An 8235-nucleotide genomic window follows, 5' to 3' on the forward strand; every position below is an offset into this window, starting at 1 on the left:
CGGCTAAACATCCATGTACCTAGTCTTTTTCAGGGCTCATGCTCACTGTTGGGGAATTCTTTCTGGACAGTTAACTTTCTAGAAGATTCAGTAGTGACATCTCATTTCTGTCTTGAGTCCGTTTCACACTCCTCATCTTGGTTCTACAGTTGCTGAATACAGTGACATGGGATGGAAAGAATCCCAGATGAGGACCCAGGATCATGAAGCTTAAGTCACCTTGTCTTGTGACCTGGGAAACATCCTTTTTACTTCAATAGCTTTTTATTTTCACTTGTACATTGAGTCTATTTAAGATGATCTAGCTGGGCGGTGGTGGCACACGCCTTTAATCCCAGCACTGGGAGGCAGAGCCAGGCGGATCTCTGTGAGTTCGAGGCTAGCCTGGGCTACAAAGTGAGATCCAGGACAGGCACCAAAACACCACAGAGAAATCCTGTCTTGGAAATGATAATGATAATAATAATAATAATAATAATAATAATAATAATAAAAGATGATCTAATACTAGAATGATTCATAAAGGTTGAAGTCATAAAGAAATACAACTGACTTGATGAAAAAGGTTTGCAAACACGTAGCCTTTTTTACATATGCTGGGGGCCTTGCAGGGATGGCTCAGTGGTGAAGAGAGCCTGCTGTGCTTGCAGAGGATCTAAGTTCTATTCCCAGCACCGACACGGTGATCCACGGTGATCCTGCAACTCCGGTTCCAGGAGATCCAGCGCCCTCTTCTGGTTTCCATGAGCATCACACACACACACACACACACACACACCATGCACACACATACATTCAGGCAAGATACATACATAAAATATAAATACATTTCATTAAAAAAAACCCCACATGTTAAATGTCTGAGTATAAGTACACGCAAGTCTGAGGGACAAAAACAATGGACAAAAGTAACTTCCTATCTGCTTATTCTCACCTGCATAGAAGTATGCAAATCAATTGTTTCTAGTGGGGTTTTGTCTGCTCACAATAGTATCTGAAAAGAAAACTCCCCCTGAATTGCCTCCTGGTCTAGGTTTCTGGAAGGCACAAGTAACCATTTGTCACCTACAAGTGCCATGGAGTCCCAGAGCCTAGAGTGGCCTAACCCCAGGGACTTGTTAAGTGGCTGGCTATTGTTTAACAACAGCGTCACTCCACCAAAGTCCTTTGTTTCTGAAGGTTAGTTACATAAAACTGTTATTTATTCATGATAAGATAGAGATACGGGGAAAGTACCTTAAGTCAGATGGATTGTGGGTGCTTAGCTGTAATTCCTTCTACCTTGGAGTCCCTTGCAGGCCAGGTACTCAACCTCTGGGGCACAGGCAGGCAATTATGCTAAGTCATGCAGGGAGAGTGCAGTTCCATAATGCATGCAGAATGGCGTGAAAGCAGTCAACTATTTGTTAGTAGGGATCCCAGTCCCAATGGCTGCAGAGATAAGGAGTAGGGATTCAGTCTTATGATTATCTCCCTTTCCCCATTAAAAGATTTTTTTGCTTGTTGTTTGTTTGAGAAAACCAGAGCCCACAGTTTGGCTCATTGTAATTTTCCAATTAGCACAGACTCATCAATATAGCAAGAATGAGTTCGGGATTTTCCGCCCAGGACCCATCCCGCAGCATGGACTCTTAATAAGCATCCCACTGAAATGTTCAAGAGTCCCTCTTCCTTTGCTTTGATGGAAAAGCAGATTTAAAAAATTAACTTGGAGGGCTGGCAAGATGGCTCAGAGGGTAAAGGCACTTGCTGCCAAGGCTGTTGATATCTGAGTTCGATCCCCAGGACCCACAGTTGGAAAGAGAACCAACTCAGGAAAGTGGTCCTTTTACCTCGCATGTGCGCTGTGGCACTTGCCCCCTCCCACATAATTAAATATAAAAAAAGTTGGCTTTGCCTTTCTTATGATATATCTATCTCCTCTAGAACAAATCACTTCAGCTGTTTGGACCTCAGTTTCTGGAACAACTATAAGCTTATGAGTGTTATAAGTGTAAAGATTATGCCCTCTTGGGTAGGAAAAGCAGATAATAAATGACTTATTCGTGCATTAGTCGGCTTTGGCATAGGAATGATTATAAAAGCCAAACCTTGGTACTTACAATGGCAATTTGCTCCTACCATATATGGTAACAGCTGTAGACAACTGCATTTCAGCTTCCGGTCTCCACCTATTCTAGGGCACAGGCTTAAGAAGTTTCTACCCATGGCAGAGGGAAAGAACGAGAGGGGCTTGGAAGGCCTTGGAAAACTCCAGCTGTGCCATATCAATGCTGCTTTGAATCCGTTCTGTTGGGTCACTAGTCAAGGCCAGTGACATGTTGGCCATGCTGCATTGGGGGGGAGGTGGGCATGTATTCTTCCAACAGAGGGCACTCAAGCCATTGGGTGACTGGAGGTTCTGCTAATTCTGTATAGGAAAGGGGAGCAGGCAGTGGGTAAAAATAATACGTCACAATAGACTTACCTCTCAATCAAGAGGCACATAGAAAAAGGGTCCGAAGCTTACTCCCTAAAGTACGCGGGTCTGGAGAATTGAAACGTATTCACGCAAATCCTTCTGTATGAATGTTCAAATCACCGTTACTTACAGTACTTTGAATGTGGGCTTCAAATGTTCAGCGGAGAATAGAAAAATAGGTAGATAATGCACAATGGCCATACAGTGCAGTGCCCAGGTATAAAATGGAGGAAAGTACCATGACATGCTGCACAGTTGAATATTGAGATTCTGTGTTGAAAGACTTTCGTTAAGAAAGACCACCATGGTGGTTTGGGTTGTCAATGTGACAGGACTTATAATCACCACAGAAATAAATCTCTGGGTGTCTCTGTGGAGGATTATCTAGATTAGGTTAGCTGAGGTGGGAATGCCACTCAAATTGTTTATGCTCCTATTCTCTCTCTCTCTCTCTCTCTCTCTCTCTCTCTCTCTCTCTCTCTCTCTCTCTCTCTCTCTCTCTCTCTCTCTCAGTGTGTGTGTGTGTGTATGTGAGACAGAACTGCTCCAGGAACAGGAGTTTCTTTGTGTGTCGTAGAGAAGTTCTAGAAACAGATATTGGTAATAATTGGACAACCTTTTGAATCTACTAAAACAACAGAGACCCCAAACTCTTAAACTGACTACCTACTTATTTTTAGAGTGAATGTTAACAGCACACCAACTATACTTCAATTGGTAAAAATTTCAGAAGTTGATGGGATTATAAGGAATTTTTACTTTTTCATATCCATATTTCTATTCTGCCTGAATTTTAAAATAATGAACAAGTACCATTTTTTTATGTTCAGAGAGGCAAAATGAAGGCATCCTAATTATGGAAAATACATTTTAAAAAATCAGTTGTACAATGATAGCTCCCATGACCTTTCATTAGGATGCAATTCATGTGTCTTGATCTCAAGTGCTTGCAAGTTAAAATCTGAACCATCCTTGAGTGAAACACTTAAGAAAATCACCACAATTCAGTGTAATTAACCTGGTGAGGAACAATAGCAGTGATGAAAATATCTGGAACCAGGAAAAAGTGAAGACAGGCTTCATCAGAGGTATTGGAGGGCAACAGCAATGTGCTCACTCCATGGGGAAAAAGTGGTTTTTCTGAGGAGAGAGAGAGAGGGGGGGGGGAGGGAGGGAGGGAGAGAGAGAGAGAGAGAGAGAGAGAGAGAGAGAGAGAGAGAGAGAGAGAGAGAGAGAGAGAGAGAGACTGTTGGCAGCACAGACTCCATGTTCTTGCTTCTTCACAAAGAAGAGTCAAAGCCACAGATCCATCCTGTTCTAACCGTCATAAAAATTACAAGTTTGATAAAGCATTTAGGTCAGGCTCTCGTTTCTCTTTTGGATAAATGTGACAGCTAATATCTTGGTCAGGAAACATTGTGTTCTCTGCTGGGTAGAAGAAAAAGGTGGCTGGGTGTAAGGTGGTTCCAGAAGATTAGGATGGAAGCTCCATGTGAGTGGTCCCACTGGCATCAGTGTGGGAAGCCTCCCTGTGGGTAGATGACTGAGAACTGGTGAGTCCGTGATACTAAGCTAAGGCTTGTAGCTACCACTCATGCATGTAGCCCACCCGCTCCACAGGAATTCCTCCCAAGATGCAGAATGTGCCGCATACCTGTCTGGGCTCTGAACTGGCTGGAGAATCAGTTTCTTATCCATCGTCAGTCTTTATTAACGGGCAATATTAAAGGAGGGTAATAATTCATAACCAAGGAGCTCCAAGAAGTTTGAAGTCAGACAGCGAAGACAGGAGCCCTCTGCCTGCCACAGATTTTGGGTGAATTGTAACAGGAGAGAGGCCAGCACGCAATCAGTGGAAAATTAGTGCTCGGAAAACTTGTACTTATGTGTAGGTGTGTGCAAGCAGGCATTGCCAGAAAGGCCATAGCTTAGGTGCTTTACAAATAGCACACTCTAGATGTAATTGGCTCAACCACTTCTGTTATTCACAGTTTTGCTCTGAAAGGTCAAATGGAACTGGGGAAAAAAAATAAATCTGGTGACAACAGAATTGTTTTAAATGTTCTTGGGCGAGCAGCACTCGGGTGGGACTCCGTGGAGCAGCCTATGAACACTCACTTCTTACTGTTTGTAGAAGGAAAGGGGAGGGGGGTGGTTCTCTCTTTGAACCCTGGCAAGAAAGTGCAAGGCTTTCCCCTGTTCACCTAAAGCAACTTTCCTGAGAACGAAACCAACCCCCCCCCCCCCCCACACACACACACACAACGCTGCTGCTCAGCCCATGTCTGCCCAGCCTTACCGGGGATGTTATGCTAATGCCAATCTGCAACACAGATTACATTAGCAATCGAGAACAAGAAGCAATCAGTGTTTGCAAAGTGTGTTTTCTCCTCAGGCCCACCTGACCCCATGCCCCAGAGGTCGAAGAAACTTTCAAGTCTAACATTGCAGAGAGTTGGAGAGACTGCCCGAGGGATAACTTCCAGTGGCTCCCGGAATTTTCTCAATGTAATCAAGAGAATTTTGAAAACATGCTTTAAACTGTTTCTTGGAACGGCACAAAGGTTACCCAGATAATAATGCAAATGAATTCTTTATTCTTATTTTGCATTTGAGGTACAAATCTATTTTTATTTACTTGATTGATTGATTGGGGGTGGTGGTGGTTTGTAAAACAGCCCAGGCTGACCTTGAATCCATAATTCCCCTGCTTCAGCATCCCCGGTCCTGGGATTATAGGTGTGTGCTAATACACCTGGCTAAGTCTTTTCTTTTCTTTTAAGTAATTTCAATTGTGTGTTAAAGTATGTACCATACAGCTAAGGTGTGGCTCGGTGATACAGAACTTATCAACTAGTATACATGAGGTCCTGGGTTTGGTTTGCAATATCAAAAATAAAATAAAATAAAATAAAATAATCTTATATGACATAAAACTTAGTATCTTAACCCTTTTTTATAGAAGATCTTTGGATTTTGACAATATTCTGGCAAAGGACAACTTCCACAGCTGGGGAATTACTTGCTGACTAAAAAATAAAAAAAAAATTATGTTTTATTTTATGTGTATTTCTGTATCCTACATATGTGCAGTGCCCAAGAAGGCCAGAAGAGGGCGTCAGATCCCCTGGATGAGTTGCGGATGGTTGTGTGCGGCCATGGAGATCGTGAGAATTGAACCTGAGTCCTCTGGAGGAGGAGCCAGTGCTCTTAACCACCAGTCTCTAGACGGACTTGTTGATCTTATTCACACATCTTAGTCTATGCCCAATACCTAGTAGGCTTGCAACAAGCGTATATATTTAATAAACACATATATAGGCGATGTTCCATTGGATATATACCCTGTAAATCTGCTGCCCGGCCACTTTCATAGTAGGAGAAGCTCCTTGACTTCTTTTGCAACGAATGACATGTGAGGCTGAAGAAAACTGTGTAGCCCAGGCCAAAGATCAGAATTTTCTGTGCCCGAAGCTTATTGACACAAAAGATGGATACAATCCGAGATGTCTGACGGCGGTTAATACCTGCTGGTCCATTTGATTAGATGGCACAGTGTTCCCTGCATCATCTGCCACCTTCAGTGCTTATACAATCAAAGCCACCAAGTGTGGGATGAGGGACGCGCAGAGGACAGGGAGGGGACAGTCTGTGTGGGTGGATCGCCGCCAAAGCGGGAACGGGTAGGCTGAGGAGACGGCCCGGGGAACGGTACAAGACCTCAGCTAGTAGTTTTCAATTAGCACTGCTTGAGGATCCTTGAAACTTGCTCTGGGCTGAGCCTTTCAGATCAGTGAGATTACCTTTTCAGGGATGGGAGAAGATGGCTCCAGATCGCAGGTATTACGGAATGAGCCTCAGGCAATCTGAAGTGCCGCCCGGATCAGGAGTCCTATTCTGGGCCAGCGAGGTCCTTGCTAAATAGAGTGAGGGGAGATAGAATTGACTCACAAAAGCTGACTCCACGGACAGCCGTGACTCTCAAGCTTCCCATGCTTTGTAATCACCCTGCAGTAAAACAACACAACAACACAACACAACAACAACAACAACAACAAACCCCACACACCTACGTCTGCCCGGACCTGGTTCCCACAGGTTGACGTTGAGTGAATCGTTATTTCAGCTGGGACTCTGAAATCTGAACGACACCCTGCCCCCATGATTCATGCAGCTAAGACACACATGATTAGACACGGAGGATTTCTAGCCCCAGAGCAGACATAATTATCTTAATCTGCATTTTAAACACAATTTAAATTGTGGTAAAATACACGTGTCACAACAGACTGTCTTAACCATATTTAAGTGTTTAGTTTTGGAGTATTAAGTATGCTCACAGTATTGTGCAACCCGATCTAGAATATCCTTTTCATATTTTAGAACTGAAACTCTATACGCACTAAACCTCAAGTCTTTACCCGCCTCCCCTCCCCCAGCCCCCGGCACCCCACTCTAAGTGGAATTATATAGTATTTGCTTTGTAGAGACTCGCTCAATTAGCATAATGTTCTCAAAGTTCATCCTTGCTTCAGGCTGTGCTAGAATTTTCTTCTTCTTTTATTTTGTTTTAAACTTAAAAAATAATCTCTTTGAGACCCTAAAGTGGAATTGAGAGATTGTCCCATAAAACTACGGTTTAGTTTTTTGAAGAGTCATCATATTGTTTCCCACAAGGATTTCAACTTTCCTAAGACTTCGCCATTCTTTGGTACTTTCTGGTTTTTTATTTCTATTTTATTTATTGTGGTCGTTTGAACGTAATTGGCTCCCATAAGCTCACAGGGAGTGGAGTTATTAGGAGGTGTGGCTTTGTGGCAGTGGGCGTGGCCTTGTTGGAGGAAGTGTGTCATGGTGGGGGTAGGCTCTGAGGTTTCCTATGCTCAGGATACTGCCCAGTGTTATCAGTCACCTTCCTGTTGCCTGCAAGATGTAGGACTCTCGGCTGCTCCAGCGCCACGTCTGCCTGCACACCGCCCTTGCTCTCTGTCATGGTGATAATGGATGGAACCTCTGAAATTGACTGAGCCCCCTCAATTAAATATTTTCCTTCTCTTCACAGCAATAAAAACCCTAAGATATTTCCTCTCTCTCTCTCTCTCTCTCTCTCTCTCTCTCTCTCTCTCTCTCTCTCTCTCTCTCTGTATACCTGTGGAGGTCAAAGGTCAGCCTCAGTGTCGTTCCTCAGGCCCTTTTCCACCTTCCTTTGAGACTGGGTCTCTCACTCGGCCTGGCACTCACTGATTAGAGTGACTGCCTGTCTCTACCCGAGACTCCCAGGACGAGGATCACACGCGCACGCCGCCACGCCCACCTATTTCTCTTGGATTCTTCGACTGGAACTCGGGTCCTCACGCTTGTACGCCGAGAACTTTACTTAGTGAGCTGTCACCCCAGTCCTGGTTTTTATTGCTCATGCTAGCTGCTGCTTTAATTGGCGTGGCAGAGAAGCCACTCTCTCTACCGCCCGGGCTAGTTCTTTGCACGTCAGGATGCCTCCTGCGCTACACCTTAGCCAGTATTTTGTAGCTCTGACTGTGGGGCTGTCTTTAGTGTGTGCCTCGCCAGTTTTGTATGCACAGCCACGAGGATGCGAACCCCCTTTGTGCACTGCTGTTTCCAGCAGCCTGGGGGACAGATGCTCCATGGGCTCAGACCTAGAAGGCTGCAGCGATCCAGTCCTGAGGTCCCATCTGGTCTTAATGTGCACAAGGAGACCGAAGAAGAAAAGCAACAGAGTAGCCCGGAGCAACGAAAAGGAAACCCGATCTGCA

At 44.4% G+C, this 8235-nt stretch overlaps 1 long non-coding RNA gene across 1 annotated transcript in view; it reads left to right on the forward strand.

The window, feature by feature from the left end:
- LOC143270059 (uncharacterized) overlaps positions 1-5800 on the forward strand; it is a 61769-nt gene extending 55969 nt beyond the window's left edge. The window contains exons 4-5 of the long non-coding RNA XR_013046934.1: positions 4857-5077; positions 5555-5800. This is a non-coding gene — a long non-coding RNA (uncharacterized LOC143270059). The remainder of the gene's footprint in view (positions 1-4856; positions 5078-5554) is intronic.
- The last annotated feature ends 2435 nt before the right edge of the window (positions 5801-8235 follow it).

Source organism: Peromyscus maniculatus, chromosome 22, assembly GCF_049852395.1.
Source record: "Peromyscus maniculatus bairdii isolate BWxNUB_F1_BW_parent chromosome 22, HU_Pman_BW_mat_3.1, whole genome shotgun sequence".
In the NCBI taxonomy this organism is placed as follows: domain Eukaryota; kingdom Metazoa; phylum Chordata; class Mammalia; order Rodentia; family Cricetidae; genus Peromyscus; species Peromyscus maniculatus.